The 21,195-nt window shown below is 44.6% G+C and overlaps 1 protein-coding gene across 4 annotated transcripts in view; it reads right to left on the bottom strand.

Annotated features, from left to right (window-relative positions):
• The window catches only part of EXT1 (exostosin glycosyltransferase 1), a 290,691-nt gene that overhangs the window by 172,729 nt on the left and 96,767 nt on the right, over positions 1–21,195 (bottom strand). The window contains exon 1 of one of the 4 annotated variants that reach the window (XM_085021813.1): positions 18,884–19,793. The exons of the other annotated variants lie outside the window; for them this stretch is intronic. The gene's annotated coding sequence lies outside the window, so the exon portion shown is untranslated. Of the gene's footprint in view, positions 1–18,883; positions 19,794–21,195 lie in introns of those variants that run through there. 4 annotated transcript variants of the gene reach the window in all.

Raw genomic sequence — 21,195 nt, 5'->3', positions numbered from 1 at the left:
GGAAGTGAAGGATGTGGCGGCAGGGTAACTGCACAGTCTCCTTTCGGGATCAGGCATTGCAGGGTTGAGGCATCCCTAGGAAAAACGTAGCGTTTCGCCCTTCTGGTTTTAAATGGATTTGCCCTTGTGCCTACAGTACTGGTCTCTCTGGCAAACTCCTTAGTCAGTCTAGTGTGACTTTAAGATCCAGCTTCCATGTTGCTTACATGTCTCATCAAATCGCGTCTACTTGCTACCTATTATCATGGCACATACCACACTGCCTTAGAGATACCCATGAGTGCCTTTCCCACCCTCCACTCCCAATCCACTATAAGCGTCATTACTTTCAACTGCCATCCTGCCTAAGTGAGCTCAAGCAGGTACAGAGAAGACACGCAATGTCTGCTCAAGGAATAAGTGAATGAATGGACTGGGTACCTGGAATACCTGTGGCAAATCACATTTTCCAGAAATAACTATAGCAATATTTCTAGTCCTAATGCTCTTGCAGAAGCTTGCCACTTGTCATCAATAAGCGGAGTCCACTGTCCTCCTCTTGAACCTGGATGGGACTTTCTAAGAGCCTTGATGAATATAAAACAGTGGAAGCAACACTGTCGACTCTAGTGGGAGGTCCCTTGACTCCTTCTGTCAAGACATTCTCCTTGGAACCCAGTCACCATGTGATGAGCAAGCCTGATGGAGAAGTCACATGGAAGTATTCCAATGGAGAGAGCCCCAACTAAACTCTCAACTAGTGGCCAGTGGCTACCATATTGAACAGGCCATACCTAAGCTATGTAAGCAAGCCTTCCAACTGGGACTGTCACACATGGTAGCCACTAGCCACTGGTGGCTACTTACATCTAAACTAATTAAAACTTCATTTCCATATTGCACTAGCCGTGGCTCTTGGCTGCCATACTGAACAGTGTAGATACAGAATCTTTGTATCATCACAGAAAATTCTATTAGCACTGTTTCAGATGATTCCAGCCCCAGCATTTGAGCTCTTCCGTTGAGGCCCCATATATCAAGGAACAAAGACAAGTCCTCTCTGCTCTGCCTTGTCTTACGGCTTGACCCATGGAATCCGTCAATATAATAAATGGCTGTTTATGCCAGTAGATTTGGGAGTAATTTGTGATGCAGTCGTAGTAACTGGAAAAACAATCTTTCTTATTAGAACTTCTGAGACCCTCTGCAAAACTACATGATTCCTACACTCCTTAAAGCAGGACTGAAGAGGGGGAAGAGAAAGGCAACAGGTAAGGAACAGTCATTGTGGAAACGCCTGACAGTAACACAGTGGAACGCTCAACCTCTGTCACTGACCCTCAGCCTGTTCTGAGCAGAGCTGTTAGCATTTTAGAGAAGCAGCTAAAATTTGCACCCAAACTCTTTTCCGGGTGCAGGCTGGCAGAATACCACTTTCACTCGGGAACACTTCTTTATGGTCCTATCCTGCTCTTGCTCACACAGAGAGAGATGAGATGCTGAAAGGCCCTCTGCTTCTATGCTACAGCCTGCAAGTTAGGTGCTGGCCCTTCCAGGTGTGTGTGGTAGTCAGCTGTTGTTTCAAATCACCTTTCCACAGTGAGAAGGGATAATTACTTCCCTCCCCCATATGACCCACGAGGAATACACTGATAGATATGCATTTAGATTTCTACCCCCGCCTTTGTTCAAGCAGGATTTGCAGTTTATGATAAACGCACAGATACAATAAAGCCATATTCATTAATATACATCAAGGTCGATAAACCTTTTCTATTAAGGGCCTGAGCCCTAGTCTGCCAACCCCTTATACCAACTAAAAGACAAGAGGTTAATGCCTTTACCTCAAACTGAAATTGTTTTGGGAAGGTGATCAAGAAAAATTAAAACTGGAGTTCCCACTGTAGCTCAGAGGTAACAAATCCGACTAGTATCCAAAAGGGCGCAGATTCGATCCCTGGCTTCGTTCAGTGGATTAAGGACCCAGCATTGCCATGAGCTGTGGTGTAGGTTGCAGATGCGGCTCGGAATCGACCCCAAGCCTGGGAACCTCCCTATGCGGAGGGTATGGCGCTACAGAGACAAAAAAAAAAAAAAAGAAAGGAAGGAAGGGAAGAAAATGGCTGAAATGACATATTTGTTTTCCAACTTTCAGGAGAGGTAGAGAATAGTAAGCAGCCTATTCTGGCCTTTGTCTGAAAGCATTAGCTCAGATTAGATTATTCTGATTATTTTCCATAAGTTAATAAGCACAATATCTGTTCCATTAATATCCTGATACAGATGAAGCTACAAAATTAAACAACCCTTTCCTCTCAGGTGTCAAGTGTAAAAAAACCAGAACAGTTTTCTTGGACGGTTCCTGGATTAATCAACTGTCCATACTGTTCTCTTTTTACTAGAGTCAAGGGAAACAGATCACACAACCTAAGGGTGAGGTGAGAATTCAGACAGGTGATCCAGGGCCAAGCCACTGTCTTCCCTTGACAAATGACAAAACCAGGAGCTCATAGCTTTCACCCAAAGGCACATACTGGCCAATCTGTGAATACGGCCATCCCAGCCGGAGGCTGTTTCCATGACATCCCAGTGGCCTAAGTGATTACGCAGGATCCAAAGTCACAGAACGAAATGAACAGGAAGAAGGGATTCACCCACTCCACACTTGTCCACCTCTTGCCCATGGTAAAGCTGGTGCCCTCCGCAGATGGCCACTCTCAAGACCTAGACTTACAAAAAATCCAGTTACACTGGTTTTTCTCCTTCCATGCAAGGAACTCCTCAAAGCGCAGACTCTCATCAGGGAGCCAAAATGCAGAGAATCTCACTCCCACCTCAGTGTCCCTGGCCAAGCCTCCCCAAGCCATTGTGCACACTGTCAAGTTCGTCCTTGATAGCGTTCAAATGACTCACACACTCTGCCCTCCTGAGATGGCCCACTCGGTAAAGCCTACTCTTTATCATTACTGAGTTCGGCCTTCTCAGCTCTTAAAAAGAGATAATAAGCTATTCTCTTAACCAGCTAATAAGCAACAGTTGGCCAGGTCCTATCCCCTTGCCCTGTGGTTTAACACAAAGCTCTGCTTTGCCAAGGTTCACCTCTGTCCCCAAGGAGCTCCCACGAGTCCCCATCCCCGGTGATACGATCCTCCCATCCAAGTACTAACCAGGCCCGATCCTGCTTAGCTTCCAAGATCAGAGGAAACTGGGCATGTTCAGGGTGGATGGCCGGAGTCCCCAGTGATGTCATCCTGAGTGGGGAGCCCTTCCCTGCAGCACACCTCTCTGACTGGCTCTCCGGTGCTTTTGCAAAGCATCTTCTTTGAGAGTGAGAACCCACTGCCATTCACGCATCTTGCACCTTTTGAATGTTTAGGGAGGGAGTTTGTTGTGGGTAGGATCATTCTGATCTTGCAAACAAGAACCACACATATGAAAGTGTTCGTGCCCTTCACACAGATACAAGACAGCTGAACACAGGTGGAGGCTTCCAGGCCCCTGTTACCAAAGGCTAGCTGGGGACACTCCACATGAGCCCATTTTCATGAAACGAGAGCAGAAAGATTGTAGTAGGCACAGACGTGAGCATTGCATTCCAGTTCCAGCTCCACGACTCCCTTCACGAGTGGCCCTGCCAGTATTAGCCAACCTCTGCCTTCATCTGTAAATGGAAGGGACTGGGACTAACTCCCCAAGGGTACCCGAAAAGGAGGCCACATCTGTCTTGTACAGAACAATGCCTGGGACACAGCGGGTCCTGGGGAAATACGCACTCGCTTCCTCCTCATTCTTTCAGAAATTCCAAAATGAGAGGCTGCCACACAGATTTTAAAGGAGAATGCGGAAGACCAACAGTAGCTGAACAGTGTCATTATTCACGAGGTCGGTTCTTGTAAATTACTGCCTCAGAGAATTATTTATGAATAATGCCATGCCTACCTCTAGGGTTGAAAACAACCAGATTCTGCGAAGACAGTCCCCGCTACCCTGAAACAATGAAAACGTAGTCGAATTATGCCCAACCAACCAATGAGTCAATATTTGCTTCCCATATTAAAGAGGGATTATTCGGGTTCAATTGATAGGCAATGCTCTATCACTGAACTTCCCGCACATCGATCATGTAGAAACTAGAGATGCAGGCAGCACAGGTGGTCACAGGACAGGTGCCCCCACCGACACACATTCTTTATCATTCGTGTAGATGCCTTAAATGTGATTAAATGATAGATTCCAAAAATGTATTTGGGCTTCAGTTTTCAATACTCCTTTGAACTCCTAATGCCATTCTGATCGATCCTCCCACACACAAAACACATCCTCTCACGTGCTAAAAATTTCCACTCCAAGGCCAATGGTTAGAAAAACACATGAAGCTCACATTTTGTGAGGCTCACACAAGCCTAATCTTCAATGTTATTTCAATTCAAGGAACCAAAGAGAAAGGGCTATTTCACAGTGAAGCGGGGGAAACACTAGCTTTTACTCCTTAGGGCCTTTCAGTCTGGATCCCTATTGTTCCCCTTGCTCCAGCCTCTCCTTCCTCATTCAATAGTTCACCAAAATAGTACTTTTGACATCTAGGAAGAAAAAGGGGAAGAAACATTCTTTTAAAACTTCATAAAATTTTTTTATTTTTCACAGCCAGAACATAAACCTCAGAGGCGAGCTGCAGCACACAACATAAAGCTAAAAGGAGATTTTTTTTTCACTACATATTTCTTTAATGGATACACATTTTATAGAGTTTGATTTTTTTTTTCCCCCTGAATAATGCACCTCTGGGATGCCTCATTCATCCAAGCACATGCAAAGGGTGCCTGACTTTCATCAAATGTTACTGAAATCTCCCCGACCCTCCTTCATTCAATGCCAAATGATACTTTCAAAGGAGAAAAATTATAAATAGGTTTGTGTATAGGAAGATAGATGATGGAGAGATATTATAGAAGTGATGGATATATGGATAGATGATATGTAGACGGATGACAGATGGAATGGAATGGAAAGGGAAGGGAAGGAAGGAAGGAAGGAAGGAAGGAAGGAAGGAAGGAAGGAAGGAAAGAAGGCAGGCACAATTAATCAGCATCAGGAAACATGAACTGGGATATCCCACCCAGCCAGAACCTTGCAGTGAACCTGGGCTATACCAACAGAGATTTCAAAATGAACAATCCCTGTCCGCCTTGAGAATAGCTGAGTCAGAATACGCTCAGCCTCATGGACCTGTCCTTTCTTCTAGACCCAAGCAAGTGGAAATTCTGACAGCCACACAGGTGCCTGGAGCTGCACACACCGAGTCCGTTTGCACACCTGTCCAAGTAAAGGGACAGGCCTGAGGGGATCTCTCGTCTTCCTGGCTCAGAGGCAATGTCTTCACCGGTGTAGGCAGGCACTGTTTAACTTCTTATTGGTCAATAACATGCCCCAGCAAGCAATAAATACGCCCTGACCCCGCAGCTGCCCTTTTGCACTACATGCATCATTGATCTTCCCAGGCCTTGGAAAACAGCCAATCTGAATAAAAGCTAAGCAGAGGCCAAGTGCCATTTTCCAATGCCTCCTTACAATGCCTTGGTAACTGTAACTAGAAATAGAGCACTGGGAGAGTCATCATATCATGGATGTTGGAGTTAGATTATTATCTTCAAGAACAGGAAGGGGAGAGGGAGAAAGAAAGAGACTGCCCAAGATTCTAACACGCACAAAGGAGGCAATCTGACCCAGGCGCAGCGAAATCCCCCAGTCTATGGACTAAAAACTGGGAGAGCAGCAAATCCTAAGGGGATCTGAAAGGATGGGTTAAGGAGGGAGAAAGAGAACACGCAATCTCCCAAAAAGCAGAGGCCAAAGATAAACAAACGAAGTAGAGAAACCCAGCATATGTAGTTTGTTCCCCATTCCTAAGGAAAACAAACTACATATTTTACCCGACATTTTTTAGGCTGTTTTTTCTCTCTTCCTCAACCAGAATGTGAACTCCCCAAAGGGAGGGAGTCTCAAGCACGTGTGTACATGTGCATGCATATGTGTACATGTGCGTGTGTGTGTTTTCCTGCTGCATCTCCAGGGCCTGGGGCACAGGAGGAGTAAAATAAATATTTATTGAATGAATCAGCAAAAAAGGCAAGAAAAGAGAGGGTGGGCAGAAATACAGCAAAGACTGAAAGTGGTTTTGGCTGGGGGAGGAAAAAGCACAGCTGACCTCCAAATTTTTCAGCCATTAAAGGAAGGAAACTGAACACAGAGCCCAGTGTAGACATCCGGGAAACTCAGCCTATTGCTCAATGCTTCCATCGCTTTTGCAACCACTTGAGATCACTCTTCTTGGTCCTTTGCCTCTGGGGTTTCAGTTCCTGGCCATTCTAACCACCACCATAGCTATGAACTTCCCTTACATCACAAACCCAGGAAATTCCTTCTGATTTAATCTTAAGAAAGGCACCCCCTTGCCTGGATGCAATTAGTTCACCCACACTCTCCAAGTAACACGCCATCTGCAATGTTTATTGGTCTTCAGATATGCTGATGATTTCAGGCCACAGTCTCGCCTAAGGAGTCAGGGTACTTTGATTTACGGGATCTGAGACTGGAAGTTTTCATTTATCATACGACTAAGAGCTTCGGCCACTTCCTGAGCACCTCCTGGGCCACTGCATTCTGCAAGACATGGACCAAACACTATCTACTCGTTCCCCACACAGCCCTTTCGAGGTGATGGTGTTATCCCACTTTTATATGGCGTGGAGGAGACAAAGCCCTGAAACAAAAGTGATCTGCATAAGATCCCAGAGCTGGAGTGGCCGAGTCAAAGCTCAAGATCAAAGCCTATGTTCCTCTCCAAGGTCAGCTGTCTTTTGAAAGCCAGGGGCTTGCGTATAAGTGGCCGCCCAGCCTCACAGACCATCAAGCACCGAATGATGCTTCTTGTAATGGAAGGACCTCCCAAACTCATCTGCAGCTAGACAGACCCTTGAGAATGAGTCTAAGGCCCAGGAAAGGGAGGGAGCCCCAGAGGGTGCCCATTCCCAGCATTGGTGCCCACGAGCTTCTTGGCTCTAGATCTCAAGCTCTTTCTGCTACAACAGAGCAATGCAGGAAAGAGCATCTCAACAATGATAAAAACAGCAGCAGCCGCCAACACCTATGCACTATTTAGCATGTGCCAGACTTGGTCCTAAGTATTTTTCACACAGAACTCACTGAACTTCACAACTCCATGGCATATGAATTTCTTCTCTTGGTTTTACAGAGGAGGAGTTCTTGTCATGGCTCAGTGGTTAATGAATTGGACTAGGAACCATGAGGTTGAGGGTTCGATCCCTGACCTCGCTCATTGGGTTAAGGATCCGGCGTTGCTGTGAGCTATGGTGTAGGTCACAGACGCAGCTCGGATCCCGAATTGCCATGGCTGTGGTGTAGGCCGGCGGCTACAGCTCCAATTAGATTCCTAGCCTGGGAACCTCCATATGCCACACGTGCGGCCCTAGAAATGGCAATAAATAAACAAACAAACAAACAAACAAACAGAGGAGACAACTGAAGCAATAAGTGGCCAAAGTAATGAATGGCCTAAGGTCACACAACTGGTAGGTGATAGAGCAGGATTTAAACTCTGCAGGCTGGGTCTAAGTCCTGGGTCATCACCACTAGACCTATTGTCTTTGGAGGATCACGGGTCTCTCTGAACTTTTCTTCTATATTACATGTAAGTGAAGACTGCAGGCTGAGTGCAAACTCTTCAACAGGTAAAGAAACATCCAGGAAAGTAGCACATCCTATGTTTCTTCATACGTGGCAAAGAAGCTCCACCTTACAAATTCTGTGGCTAATACACAGCACTATATAATTAATATGCTCCAACTATCACTGCACAATGACTTACAACAGATCTCCATCAAGCAGCCATCTCTAACTGCTATCATACACACAACACCCTTTCCTCTGTAAGTAAGAACACAGTAGAAACAATGTTAAATATACTTACTAACATGTAATGTAGCCTTAATCAAGGTGCTTAAACCCTTTCAAGTATATACAGCTAGGTTCCCAGTGAAAGATTACGGAGCTCTGGAAAACAATTTGTTATCCTTCCTAACATCTCTCCTACTTTTTAGCCACGTGCTACAGCTCAGAGACCAGAGAGCGCTTTGCAAAGAATGAGTCTTCACAAGCTGTTGTCTGATCGACCCCAGGAACTTTCCACCAGTTCTAAAACAACATCAACAATGGCGGCCCCTCCACCTTTCCTGCTTCTGTTTGGAATCAAATATGTTAGAATCATTAACATCGTGGCTGCAGGGAACCTCGGCATTCATAAAGATCTCTGTAGTTTGTGAGTACCTACAACTAAAAGGGTTGTTTCTGGATTGAGAAAACCTGAGACCAGAAGCCAGCCCTGCCTTTTTAGTACATCATCTCCTTCTTCAGAGTTGTACCAGGTTTTGCTTTGTTCCTTTGTAAAATGGATACTTTACCTATTGCTAGCAATGCCAGGAGAGTTGACTTTTAAAAATAACAGGGAGTTCCTACTGTGGCTCAGCAGAAGTGAACCCAACTAGTTAGTAACTATGAGGACACAGGTTCAATCCCTGGCCCCGCTCAGTGGGTTAAAGGATCTGGCATTGCCATGAACAGTGATGCAGGTCACAGACTCGGCTCAGATCTGGCGTTGCTGTGGCTGTGGTGTAGGCCAGCAGCTGTAGCTCCGATTTGACTCCTAGCCTGGGAACTTTCGTATGCTGTGGGTGAAGAAAGAAAGAAGAGAGAGAAAGGAAGGAAGGAAGGGAGGGAGGAAGGAAGGAAAGAAGGAAGGAAATAATAAAATAAAAATAATGGGAAACAACTGTGATTAGGGAAGAAAATATCAGAATAAAATCAGATGATCTAAGTTCAAGTTTCATGTTGTCCTAACCCACGTCAATGTGCAACTTGGGTCATTTAAGACTTGCTACGGGGAGAAAAGAGTCTAAAACCCACTTCTCCTCAGGCCAGGTCAATGCCATTTAGATTAATAGCTGGCCTTGACATTCCTGGTTTGAGGCAAACTAGAGAGCACACACCCCATTAAAAGGGCCCCAAAAGACAGTTGCCACAGAGAATTGCAAGCCTAATGCTGTCAAGCCCTCCAATTTTTCTACCTAAGCACTGAAAGAAGGTTTTTATTTGAAAGCTCCCAATTGTTAGAGCTGACAATTGATTCATGTTTTTTTTTAAAGTAGTTGATGGAAAAACACCTGTCTGCAGGTTACATGAAAATCGCTGCACCCCCTGAGATTAACAATCCTAAATAACTTCAGAGGATCCTGAGTATCTTTGATAACTTGGATTAAAACTATCCCCCACTCAGGGAAAATGCCCCTATTTTTTTATAGTTTTTTTTTGCTTTTTAGGGCTGCACCCATGGCATCGCTGAGGGAGGAAAGGTCAAAGGTCACAATAGGGTCTTCAAAAGTGGGTCCTGAGCAGCTTTAGGAAAATAACCTCACCTCCCTGTTTCTAAAACTCTTCTCCGTTGTTCTAATAAACCACCAGAGTATCTTGGAAATGCCCAATTCTTGGCAGCCAAACTACATTTCCCAGATTACCTCTCAATCCTAGAAGAAACATCTCATACTTGGCCAAGATTGCATGTCCTTATTTTCAGTACTGAAAATGAGGCCATAGGACATCCGTGGCTCTGGTCCACAGAGGGCAGTTCGAGTAAAGGACATAGAGAAAGAGTGGGTCAAAGCAGGTAATGACCAGATACCAGCCAATGTTTGCAGGCTCAGCAACATCAAAACTAATGTGGACACCAACCCCGGGTTCACGTCTGCCTGCCCCAAAAGCACATTTGGCCCCAAACAAAGGGAGGGAGAGGCTGAGTACCAAGTTCCAGGACTAACAAAAGGCTAGCGAAGGCAAACCCCTGGGCAGAAGAAGCTATAAGAGAGCTAGGTTAGAGCAATCTTCATGCCTCAGTGTCTTCGTTTGCCTGGCAAAAGATGGATGTTAGGGTTGGCAGCACCCTGTACATTTGCAGGCTTGGATTACCCTTCTACCCTGCTCCCAACCTCTACTGCATCTCCCTCCCAAATCTCAGCAAAATAACACGGGGAAACAGCAAGGACCACCAGCTGGGGGAATCCCTACTGTGGCTACTGGCAAAACCAAGATAAATTCTACTTGAGTGAATTACACCAGCCTCCCCGAAATCCATCTCACCTATTTTAAAAGGAGACGCTTTCGAGCAGTGACTCCTGACGTTAGCATTGAGGACCGTGAGGATACTTATCAAGCACATCAGTTTGCAAGGAGCCTTCTATTACCTTGGCTGAAGGCATCAATTCTCACGTGCAACAGAGGGGCCCCTGAATATCTTCACGGGCTGTACAGAACCTCATGAAAGTTTTAAGAACTCCCTCAGCTCTCATCTCACTTTTTCTCACCTGATCCATCTCAGGCTTTAGTTTCTCTTGTTGCCAGCAGCTACTTCCACGGCCAGCTCTCGTGGTGCCAAGGTTTCCAGTAATACCCCAGTGAAAGAGCCCCATTAATGAAAGCTTTCTGCGGGTAATTCAACTCTTCCCAGTAATATGATGCTGGGAGGACAGCAGCAGAGGAAGGGAAGGAGGAGGCGTAAGCCATGGAGATGCACGAAAGGAAACTGATGCACAGTGCGAGAAAGCTTATCCATCCAGTGACAGCTCTTTGTAATCTTTAGCATGGCAGCCACCCAGCGCAAGAAAGTGTCATGCTCAAACAAACCCCCTCAAAGAGGCCCTCCCTGGCGACCACACCAAATACCTCATCTTCCTTTTGCCCACCTGATTTATCTTCAAGATAATACCTGACATTAAAAGTACACTCCAAAAGCAACCTAAATGTCCATCAACAGAGGACTGGATATAGATGTGGTATACATATACAATGGAATATTACTCACCCACAACAAAGAACAAAGCAATGCCATTAGCAACAACATGGATGGACCTAGAGATTATCATACTAAGTGAAGTTAGTCAGACAAATGTCATAGGAGTTTACTAATCTGTGGAATCTAATTTTAAAAATGATACAAATGAACTTATTCACAAAACAGAAACAGACTCAAAGATGTCAAAACCAAAGTTACAGTTACCAAAGGGGAAATGTGGCAGGGAGGGATGGATTGGGAAGTTGAGATGGACAATACATGCTACTATATACAAAATTCCAGATCCATCGGTAACAAAAACCTACTACACAGCTCAGGGAAATCCATTCAATACTCTGTGATAGCCTATATGGGGAAAGAAACTGAAGAAGAATAGATATATATGCATCTGTATGGCTGATTCACTTTGCTGTACATCTGACACTAACAGAACCTTGTTAAGTCCCCTGTACTCCAGTGAAATTTATTTCTAAAAATGTGAAAATTAAAAAAATAAAAGTACATTCCATCTGAGAGTTTCCTGGTGGTCTAGTGGACCCGGTTCATGCACCACTGCACCCCAGGTTCAATTCCTGGTCTGGGAACTGAGATCCCACATCCAGCGGTATGCGGCAGGCAAAAAAAAAAATTTTAAGTACTCTCCATCTGTTGATTTGCCTCCTAACCATCTCCCTGCCTAGGATGGAAGCTGCACTGAAGAGGGGTGTGAATGGTGCCTGACCTGTTCATACTCTATCCCGTGGCTCAAAGAGTGCCAGGAATAGAGCAGGCACCCATGAAATATTTCTGCCATCAACATTCATGAATGAATAGCTGGAATCAGGCAACAGCTACTTTTTTTTTTTCCTCATTAAAAAAAAAAACAAAAAAAAACCAAAAAAAAACTGCCTATACAAAGAAACAGTCTTCCCCGAAGCCTCCAAAAGGGAACAGTCCAGCTGACATTTTAATTTTACATTTCTGACCTCCAGAACTGGAAGAGAATAAATTTGTATCATTTAAAAAAAAATAAACATTAAAAACTTAAAAATAAAAATCTACTGATAAAATGAGGTGTCTAAGTCAAAATCCATTTCCCACATTATGATGTGGGGGGGTGGGTATAAAAGTACTGAGCAAATACTGGGTCCAGGTCCTCAAGCCTTGGCCCTTCACATACAGTATTTCACTTAATTCCCAGGCCTGTCTGAGATCAGCATTATTAATGCTATTGCAGGTTAGGAAAACTGAGGTTCTGAGGAGCCTAAGACAACTTACACCAAATCACATATGTGGAAGGGGACCATTTCTCCTCTGACTCCAAAACTCCCTGTACCTCTTACCTCCCACTTTCTCCCCTTCTGTGGCTCAGAGGCTTTCATTTGCACTTCAAAGGATCAGGTTTCCCTCCACCAGTCTTCCAAGACCCACAGTTGATATTCACTTATGGATAAATTCCAAACTGCATCTTTGATCTCACTCTTTCAAGGAATGCTTTTAATCACTTTAGAAATGGGAAGAGCCTGTTTTTAGAAAGGGAGGACATGTGTTGCCATCAGAGTACCAGACAGGACAAAAGAACATTAGACACAGTTGGCCCTTGTGTGAAGGAAGATGCCTGCGGATGCAGCAGCAGGAGCACAGGGTACCACACTTCAGAGACCCGCTCGCCACCTCCACACTTCTCTACACAGCAACAGCCACCATGAACATGCTGTGTTTCTTGAAAGTGCTTCATTATCATTTACTGATAGAGGAAAATGCAAAGACAAGGCTTTCAAAAACGTTTGCAAAAAGCAGGGGGGCCTTTAAGGGCATGCCAGATGCTGGTTTTAATTCCAAAGCAATTCTGCAATCATCAAGAGTTAAGAAGGCTTGCCAGAAGCTTCCGCTACATATAGAGGACATATGACTGTTTCCCCTGGGCTAAGGTCTCATTCCTTCAGAAGTCACTGTGGCCTCCCCGTGTGCCACAGGTAACAAAAGACATTTCGGGAGTGACCCCGTTCCTGGGCAGCTACTATGTCTACAACTAGAGGGAGTAAGCTTCGGGTGCCTGCGTGTTCAGTCATAAGCCCTTTGCTAACACACGGGGCAGAGGTCACAGCATCCTTCAGGACTGTGGGCCTCCAAGGCCAGGGACTGTGCCCAGCTGGAAAGCTCTAGCATTGGTGGCAGCAGAGGACAATTAAGAAGAGGTCTATAAGACTCACAGGCATAGAGAACAGATTTGTGGTTACCAAGGAGGAGGGGGGAGGGACTGGGGGTTTGGGGTTAGTAGATGCAAACTATTACACTTAGAATAGATAAGCAATGAGGTCCCACTGTACAGCACAGGGGACTATATCCAGTCTCTGGGGCTAGACCATGATGGAAGATAGTATAAGAAACGGAATGTATTACATATATGTGTGTGTATATATATATATATATATGTATAACTGAGTCCCTCTGCTGTACAGCAGAAATTGGCACAACATTGTAAATCAACTACACTTTAATAAAAAATAAATTTTAAAAATGTATATTAAAAAAAAAAAGAACAGGACTGTAAGGGAGACCCTTGGAGGAAATTCCATCTCTGTGTGTCACCGCTGTTATTTCTGCGGCTGCACGCCTTGCATCTCTACAAGTTTGCACATCTCAAAAACGGGGGGAGTGCCCATCATGGCTCAGTGGAAATGAATCTGACTAGTGCCCATGAGGACGCAGGTTTGACCCGTGGCCTCGCTCAGTGGGTCAAGAGTCTGACGTTGCGGTGAGTTGTGGTGTAGGTCACAGAGGCGGCTTGGATCTGGCGTTGCTGTGGCTGTGGTGTAGGTGGGCGGCTACAGCTCTGATTTGACCCTTGGCCTGGGAACCTTCATATGCTGAGGGTGTGGCCCTAAAAAGACAAAGAAAAAGGGGGGGGGTGATAATAATTACGATCTCACTAGGCAGCCTGTAAGAATGATGCATGTAAACTGCCTGCTGCATACTGAGCACTTACTCTCAGAGTCACCAAAAGATAATTCTTATTTTTCTCACAAAAATTTTATCCCAGGAGCTATTTTTTTTAACTCATCCTCATTGTTCTGATTTTAATGATATCCCCAAGAAAAGCTGCTTTCCGGAGAGAGTAGGATGGGCTGGGAGTTTGGGGTTAGTAGATGCAAACTATGACACGTAGAATGGATAAGCAATAAGGTCCTACTGTACAGCACAGGGTATATCCAGTCTCTGGGGATAGACTGTGATGGAAGATAATATAAGAAAGAGAATGTATATATGTGTATGACTGGGTCACTTTGCTGTACAGCAGTAATTGTCACAGTACTATAAATCAACTATACTTTAACTTTAAAAAAAAAAAAAGCTGTATGCTAAATTTGATGTAGCAGACTGCTGGCCTGATTCTTTCTATCATCACTAAGAAGGTATCTGACCCCTAGGGATCTTGTCTCTGAAATTAAGCCAATGAAGACGTGCATGCCGTGGGTAGAGAAAGTGTAAGCTACTGGTCTGAGACAGACCTTACTGCTACCTGAGCTGTGCTTTACTGACTAGGAAGAGAGGACTAGGGTAGATAAGCCATCACTAAGCTCCAAAGAGAAGAGGAAAGAACTCCTGAGAGGAGGAGGACAGGATGTGGCAATTAGAAAGGAGGGAATGGACTTGGAGTCAGAAGTCAGGAGGCTGTGATCATAAAACCTGAAACCCCCCAGCCCCATAGAAGGTTACCAGATTTAGCCAATAAAAATACAAGATGCCCAGTTCAATGCAAATCTCAGATTGAGATTCCAAAAAACAATATGTTTTTTGGTATCAAGATATATACAGTGATAATTTCTTTTATCTTTTTTTTTAGGCCCACACCCAGGGCATATGGAAGTTCCCAGACTGGAGGTCGAAATGGAGCTACAGCTGCCGGTCTACACTACAGCCACAGCAATGCAGGATCCCAGCCATGTCTGTGACCTTCATCACAGCTCATGGCAATACCAGATGCTTGACCCACTGAGCAAGGCCAGGGATCGAACCTGCATCCTCATGGATGCTAGTCAGGTTCATTTCTGCTGAGCCACGATGGGAACTGCTACTGATAATTTTTAAGAAAAGTACATCCCACTAAACTTTTAGTGTAAGTATATCCCAACAACTTTATGGGTCCTATGAAAAATATTCACTGTTTATCTGAAATCCAAATTTAGCTGGCCATCCTGTATTATATCTCACAATTCTAGCCACCTAGAGATCTTAACTCTACCTGGTGTGGTAAAAAGCCCATGGATTTTGGAGTTCAACAGACCCGTGTATGAATCTCAGCTGGACCACAAACTAGATCATTAAGCCTGGCGAGTTATTTGAACAACCTGACTCTCACATTCCATATCTGTAAATGGGGATGATAACACCTTACAGAGCTGTTCTTCAAGGTACCTGAAATAGAGATAATGATAATAACTACTAACAGTGCTGCTGCTTCATCGATTAAATGCTCAACGAATGTTAGTTTTCTTTGCTCTTTGAGCCTCAAGTCTTTCCCACCGTAAAATGGGATTAAAAGTATTGGTAGCAGAACACACATATATTCTCTGGTAGAATGATACTTTAGGAGTTCCCGTCGTGGCTCACTGGTTAACAAATCTGACAAGGAACCATGAGGTTGCAGGTTCGATCCCTGGCCTTGTTCAGTGGGTTAAGGATCTGGCGTTGCTGTGAGCTGTGGTGTAGGTTGCAGACACGGCTCGGATCTCGAGTTGCTGTGGCTCTGGGGTAGGCCAGTGGCTACAGCTCCAATTGGACCCCTAGCCTGGGAACCTCCATGTGGCACGGGAACGGCCCAAGAAATAGCAAAAAGACAAAAACAAAAATAAAACAAAACAAAACAAAATGATACTTTAGCCTTCCTCCCACAGACCTCCAGGGAAATCGCAAGGCCTTATTTTGGGGGGCTTAGCAAAATGTCCCATTTCCCACTCAAAAGAGTAATTTTAGGTCTGCCTCGCTGTGATAAATGTATTTGATGGGAAATTGTCTTGAGTTTCTTCTCAAGAGTTCCCGCACTCTCCCCCTCACATTTCTTAGACTAGTGTTTCTCTAAAATGTGGTCTGGGAACGTCAGCATAAGAACCACAGGTGGTTGCAAAGGACCTTCCTAGGCCCCAACCACAGTTCTACCAAATCAGAGTTTCTGGGGTGCAGCCCAGAAAGCATCCGTCCTCAAAACCCGCCTGGGTGCTTCTTAAGCACAGTCACGTTTGGGCACCACCACCCAAAAACCACCCTGAGCTAGGAGCTCCACCAGCAGACTCTCCTTCCCCAAAGTCAACATGCTCAAGGAAAATTAACGATCCCTGGTGATTCCATGAATGGGGCAACAGCACATCCTAGAATGATACAGGAATGGAAGTTTCAAAGCTTCTGAAGGAAGAACAGACCAGCTCATCTAACACTCTGTTTTGGAGTATTTGTGTCAAATTGACATTCCAATTTCAAGACCGTACATAAAACCCCATTCAATTATTTAGCACTGTACAGATTTTACATAACTCTTGAAGTTACTGACTCAATTCATTTTCCTTCGAACTACGAGACAGATTAATCTGAAATGAATTAAGACAGGCAACCAGAAGTAATGTTACTGCGGCCAGTAAACAGTCTTTAAACTGTTGAATCTGTAAGCTGCTTAGGGTCCTGGAGAGAACGGATGCCACATCTGCTCGATAGTCATGGGCTTTCAAGCCAAGGATTTAGAAACTATGTTCATCCACAATGACAAAAACTCAAGAGAGGCGGTGATGCTTAGCCCAAGCTTTTGCTTTTACCAACAAGTACCACTTCCTTCCCCTAAAAGAGAGATGATGAAGATAATTCAGGTACCAATATTTCAAGTGATCTCAAAACACATAAATGTCTCCATGTTACTGTAATACAATGCTTCCAATGATTTGAAAACAGTTATATCTAAAACACCCCAAATTATCCCTGACATTGGGTTGCTTGGGGTCACGCAGAGAATGAAAATAAAGAAACAATTCTAAGATAGGCTAAGGCGTGTTACAGCGAGGGGGTCCCAGTGTCAAAAGGGACATGAAAGCCAGATGCTGGGAAAAAGGAACATCGCAGAAGACTTCTTGGAGAAGGGGACATCTAAACCCAGAAGATGGGGAAAGTAGGTGTTCTGGGTTGAAATGCCCCCCCGGCCAAAGTTGTTGAAGTCCTAACTCCAATACATCAGAGTGTGATCTGTTCAGAAAGAAGGTTGTTGGACAGTGAATGTGTTACGGTGAGATCATTCTAGAGTAGGTTGGAGATACCTTAATTCAACAGGAGTGGAGTCCTTCTAAAAAGAGGAAGAAGATAGAGAGCAGGATGCCATGTGGAGGCCGAGACGTAAGACGCAGAGGAAAGACAGCCATGTGCAAGTGGAGCCAAATTTCCACAAGCAAAGGATGCTTGGAGATACCAGAGGCTGGAAGACCCAAGAAAAGAAGCCTAGAGGCTTCAGAGGGAATGTGGCCCTGCTGACATCGCACCTTTGGGCTTCTAGCCTCCAGATCTGTCTGAGAACACATTTCTATTGTTGAAAGCTCCCCAGTATATGATGTTTATTATGACAACCCTGGGAAACTAGTGGAATGCGAGTGAGCCAAAGAGGATGGAGAGGCTCCTGGCATGGGCAACAGCAAGCGTGAGACATGGAGGTGAAAGAGAGGATGGCCTTGGTTCCATGCAAGGGAGAAGGGGGGGGCAGGCAGTGGCTTGGGGCACTGCCCCCTGGCAGTAAGGGCCATCTTCTGCTCTGTGTCACACCAACCAAAAGGCTCCACTCTAAGGAGCTAAGACCAACCCCCAGGAGAAGGTCCAGTACCAGAAGCATGAAAATGCTCCCAGGAAAAATTAACAAGAACTAAAACAACCCTGGGCTGGAGGTGTGCTCTCAAAAATCATCAGTATTTACTGCTGGTAAAAAAGTTTTCAGCACAATTGCAAAACCTCGAGTTAGTTACTGGAAGAGACACAGCAGCCTTTCTGGATTCTGTCTCTTCATCCCGGTTCTGGCTACACACATGAGTTCACTATGAAAAATCATCAAGCAGAGAGTCCCTGTGACTTGTGAACTCCTCTATAGGTACAACACATTCCTAAAATTTCCGAAGAAAGAGGAAAATGCTACATGTAGCCTCCTGCGCTCCCAGCTGGACTGGTCTGATCATATTCATAAGGGTAAGATGTCCATCATTTTGACTTAAATTGCTTCTACCCATTTGTCTCCTTGATCTGAATCTGATCACCTTAGGATGAATTTTAAACCTCCAAGACATTACAAAGTAAAATCGACTCCATTCTCCTTACACATTATCCGCTCGTTTGTAGGCTAGTTAAGGAGCATGTCTTGGCTGGCCTGGGTTAATAATAGAATACTACTTCATATTTAAACAACAGATCTCGCTTTTGAAAGGTTTTGTCTCTTGCAAAACCTCAGGTTTTATGTGCAACGGAAGAGTTATTTGATGCTTTATTTTTACCTGAGTTGCTAACGTAAACAGTAATAAAGCCAGAAACGGGTCCTCACGAAAGCTGGGGTCAGGGCCAAACAAAGATTCCAGATTCTGTCTCTCTCCCCGCTCACCTGGTTGGTATGCAAACCCTCTCATCGTTGCTTTAGAAAGCAGATGAGAAATACTTACAACTAGGCCCGCAGTTTAATGAACAAAACAGGTATCAGATAGAAAACCTCCTAATTGGAAGATTACATTTCTAGTTATAACCCCAAAATGTCTTTTGCAAATTACCAAAGCAACTCAAATCTGCACAATCTTAATTTAAAGCAACATAATTTGAGACCGCGAGGATCCTAATTGCCAGCTAAGCGACGGCTTCCCACCATAATTGGCTTCACAGAACTCTGCACACAATCATGTACACACACGCCTGAACCACCGGACGTGGAGGCCTCTCAACTAAGCACGGGGCTGCCAAAAGAACCTTTGGAAGAATGCAACAAAAGGCATGATCACTCACACAGGATTTTCCATGCACCGGCTCAGAGCAATTTCACTTTCCAGAATGCTTCCCTGAAACGTGGAGAAGGAAATTAGTGCTGTTCATTGCACAAGGAATTTCTTCTTCTTGCAACTCATTTCCATGCTTATGAGAAATTCTCAATAACTGACAGCAGAAAAAATTATGATATACACATATACCAATCAAGACAAATGGGTTGAATACTGCCCCCCCTCCCCCAATGTCTATGTTGACTTTCAACCCCAGTACTGTAAAATGTGATCTTATTTGGAAATAGAGTCATTGTAGGTGTTAATTAGTTAAGTTGGGCCGAGGTCATGCTGGAGCAAGGTGGGCCCCGAATCCAATCTGACTGGTGTCCTTACAAGAAGGGGAAATTTGAACACACACACACACACACACACACACACACACACCATGTGAAGATTATGGCAAAGATTGGAGCAATGCTGCTCCAAGCCAGGAACACCAAAGATTGCCAGCAAACCACCAGAAGCAAGGTGAGAGGAACTGAAACTGATTCCAACCCTGTGGAACCCTTGACCTAAATTGGACTTCCGGCCTCCAGAACTGTGAGGCTTATGTTGCTTAAGCCTTCCAGTTTATGGCTGTTGCTACAGCAGCCCTAGCAAACTAATACACTCTACATAGACACAATTTCTAACTAAAAATCTCTGCGTGCCCATGTCCTATTTGTGCATGTCTACAGGCATCCACCAGTGAATGACCTTTGATCACCAACCCCACCCCTGTCTGCTTTGCCACAGCTGTGGGTATATGAGGTTAGTCACAGGACTGGGGAAATTCTGACTCACAATCCCAAAAGGCTGAGGTTCCAAATTTTGTCACACAGCCCTGAATTCACCTCAGCTCTGGGAACCCTCAAATCCCAACAAGAAAAACGATCTGGTTTTCCCTTTCTCCTTTCCAATACGGATGCAGGTATAATTTAATAATAGTGCCCTGCTTCCCAAGTGCAATTAAAAATGGCCTTCATTACTCCTCTGAATGAGTGTGTTTTATAATGCTGCAATCTATGGTTCAATAAAAAAGCAACTACTGCACCTATCATGGCAAAGCTGTAAAAAGTGATCAATGTGTCTTTGGTAACTCCAGAGGCAGAGAGAGGGGGGGAAAAAAAACTTAAAGAAATATACACAAAATAAGCTAGTGCAACGTGAGTGGCTTTAGAAATCTGTGTGTTTTCACTTCTGAAACCTTTGATTTCCCTAATTTTAATTAATTCCTTTCCCTTTCATTTTAAGAAGGAGTAAGGTGAGGCAGCACCCAAAAAACAAAGTGGAAATGGGAAAAATAGATTCAAATGGCTCTATGGACAGTTATATAGAGGGTGGCCGAATTCTTGAGTACATGCAACTCTGAGGAGTTCTTTGACCTGCTATATTCCAGAAGAAAGTGTGGGCATGGGCGTGTGGGTGTGGGTGTGTGTGGGTGTGTGTGTAGAGAGAGAGAGAGGAAAGAGAGAAAGGAAGAAAGAATGTGACTCAGACACAGGCTTGTCAGAACAAGAATAATGATTAATACGAGCAACCTAGCATTAAACTGTTAGCAGAACCACCAGTAAATGGTGGGTTCAGGTTCCACTGCAGGAAAGATTCATTTCCTGTGATTATTCATCTCTCATCCTCTGGACCCAAAAAAGGAATCCTTACATCTTCGTAAGGATGGAATGGTTTGGGCCCTGGCCTTAAGGCCCCCAGAGTTGTTTTCTTTCTTTTTCCCTTTCCCCAACCATTCTTAACACAGGGATTTGAACAGATGGGAGGTTTCTGTGCGCTGGACACTTTTTTTTTTTTTTTTTTTTTGTCTTTTTAGGGTCGTATCTGTTGCATATGGAGGTTCCCAGGCAAGGGGTCGAATCTGAGCTGTAGCTGCCATCCTACACTACAGCCACAGCAACACAGGAGCCAAGCCAAGTCTGCAACCTACACCACAGCTCACAGCAATGCCAGATCCTTAATCCACTGAGCAACCAGGGATCAAACCCACATCCTCATGGATACTAGTTGGATTCGTTTTTACTACACCACAACAGGAACTCCTATTTTTTTTTATTTTGGGGGGGGCTTTCTTGGGGGGGGCCACACCTGCAGGCATATGGAAGTTCCCAGTTTAGGGATCAAATCAAAGCTGCAGCTGTCAACCTATGCCACAGCCACAGCAATGCCAGATCTAAGCCATATCTGTGACCTATGCCACAGCTTGTGGCAGTGCTGGATCTTTAATGCACTGGGCTGGGCCAGGGATCAAACACATGTCCTCATGGATCCTAGTCAGGTTCATTACCG

Source organism: Sus scrofa, chromosome 4, assembly GCF_054392235.1.
Source record: "Sus scrofa isolate SSC_HxYL_T2T_F1_AM1 chromosome 4, Sscrofa_HxYL_maternal_Yorkshire_Landrace_v2.0, whole genome shotgun sequence".
NCBI classification, from domain to species: Eukaryota; Metazoa; Chordata; class Mammalia; order Artiodactyla; family Suidae; genus Sus; species Sus scrofa.
Note: the sequence above shows the minus strand (reverse complement) of the source record. Positions and strands in the feature narration are given on the sequence as shown.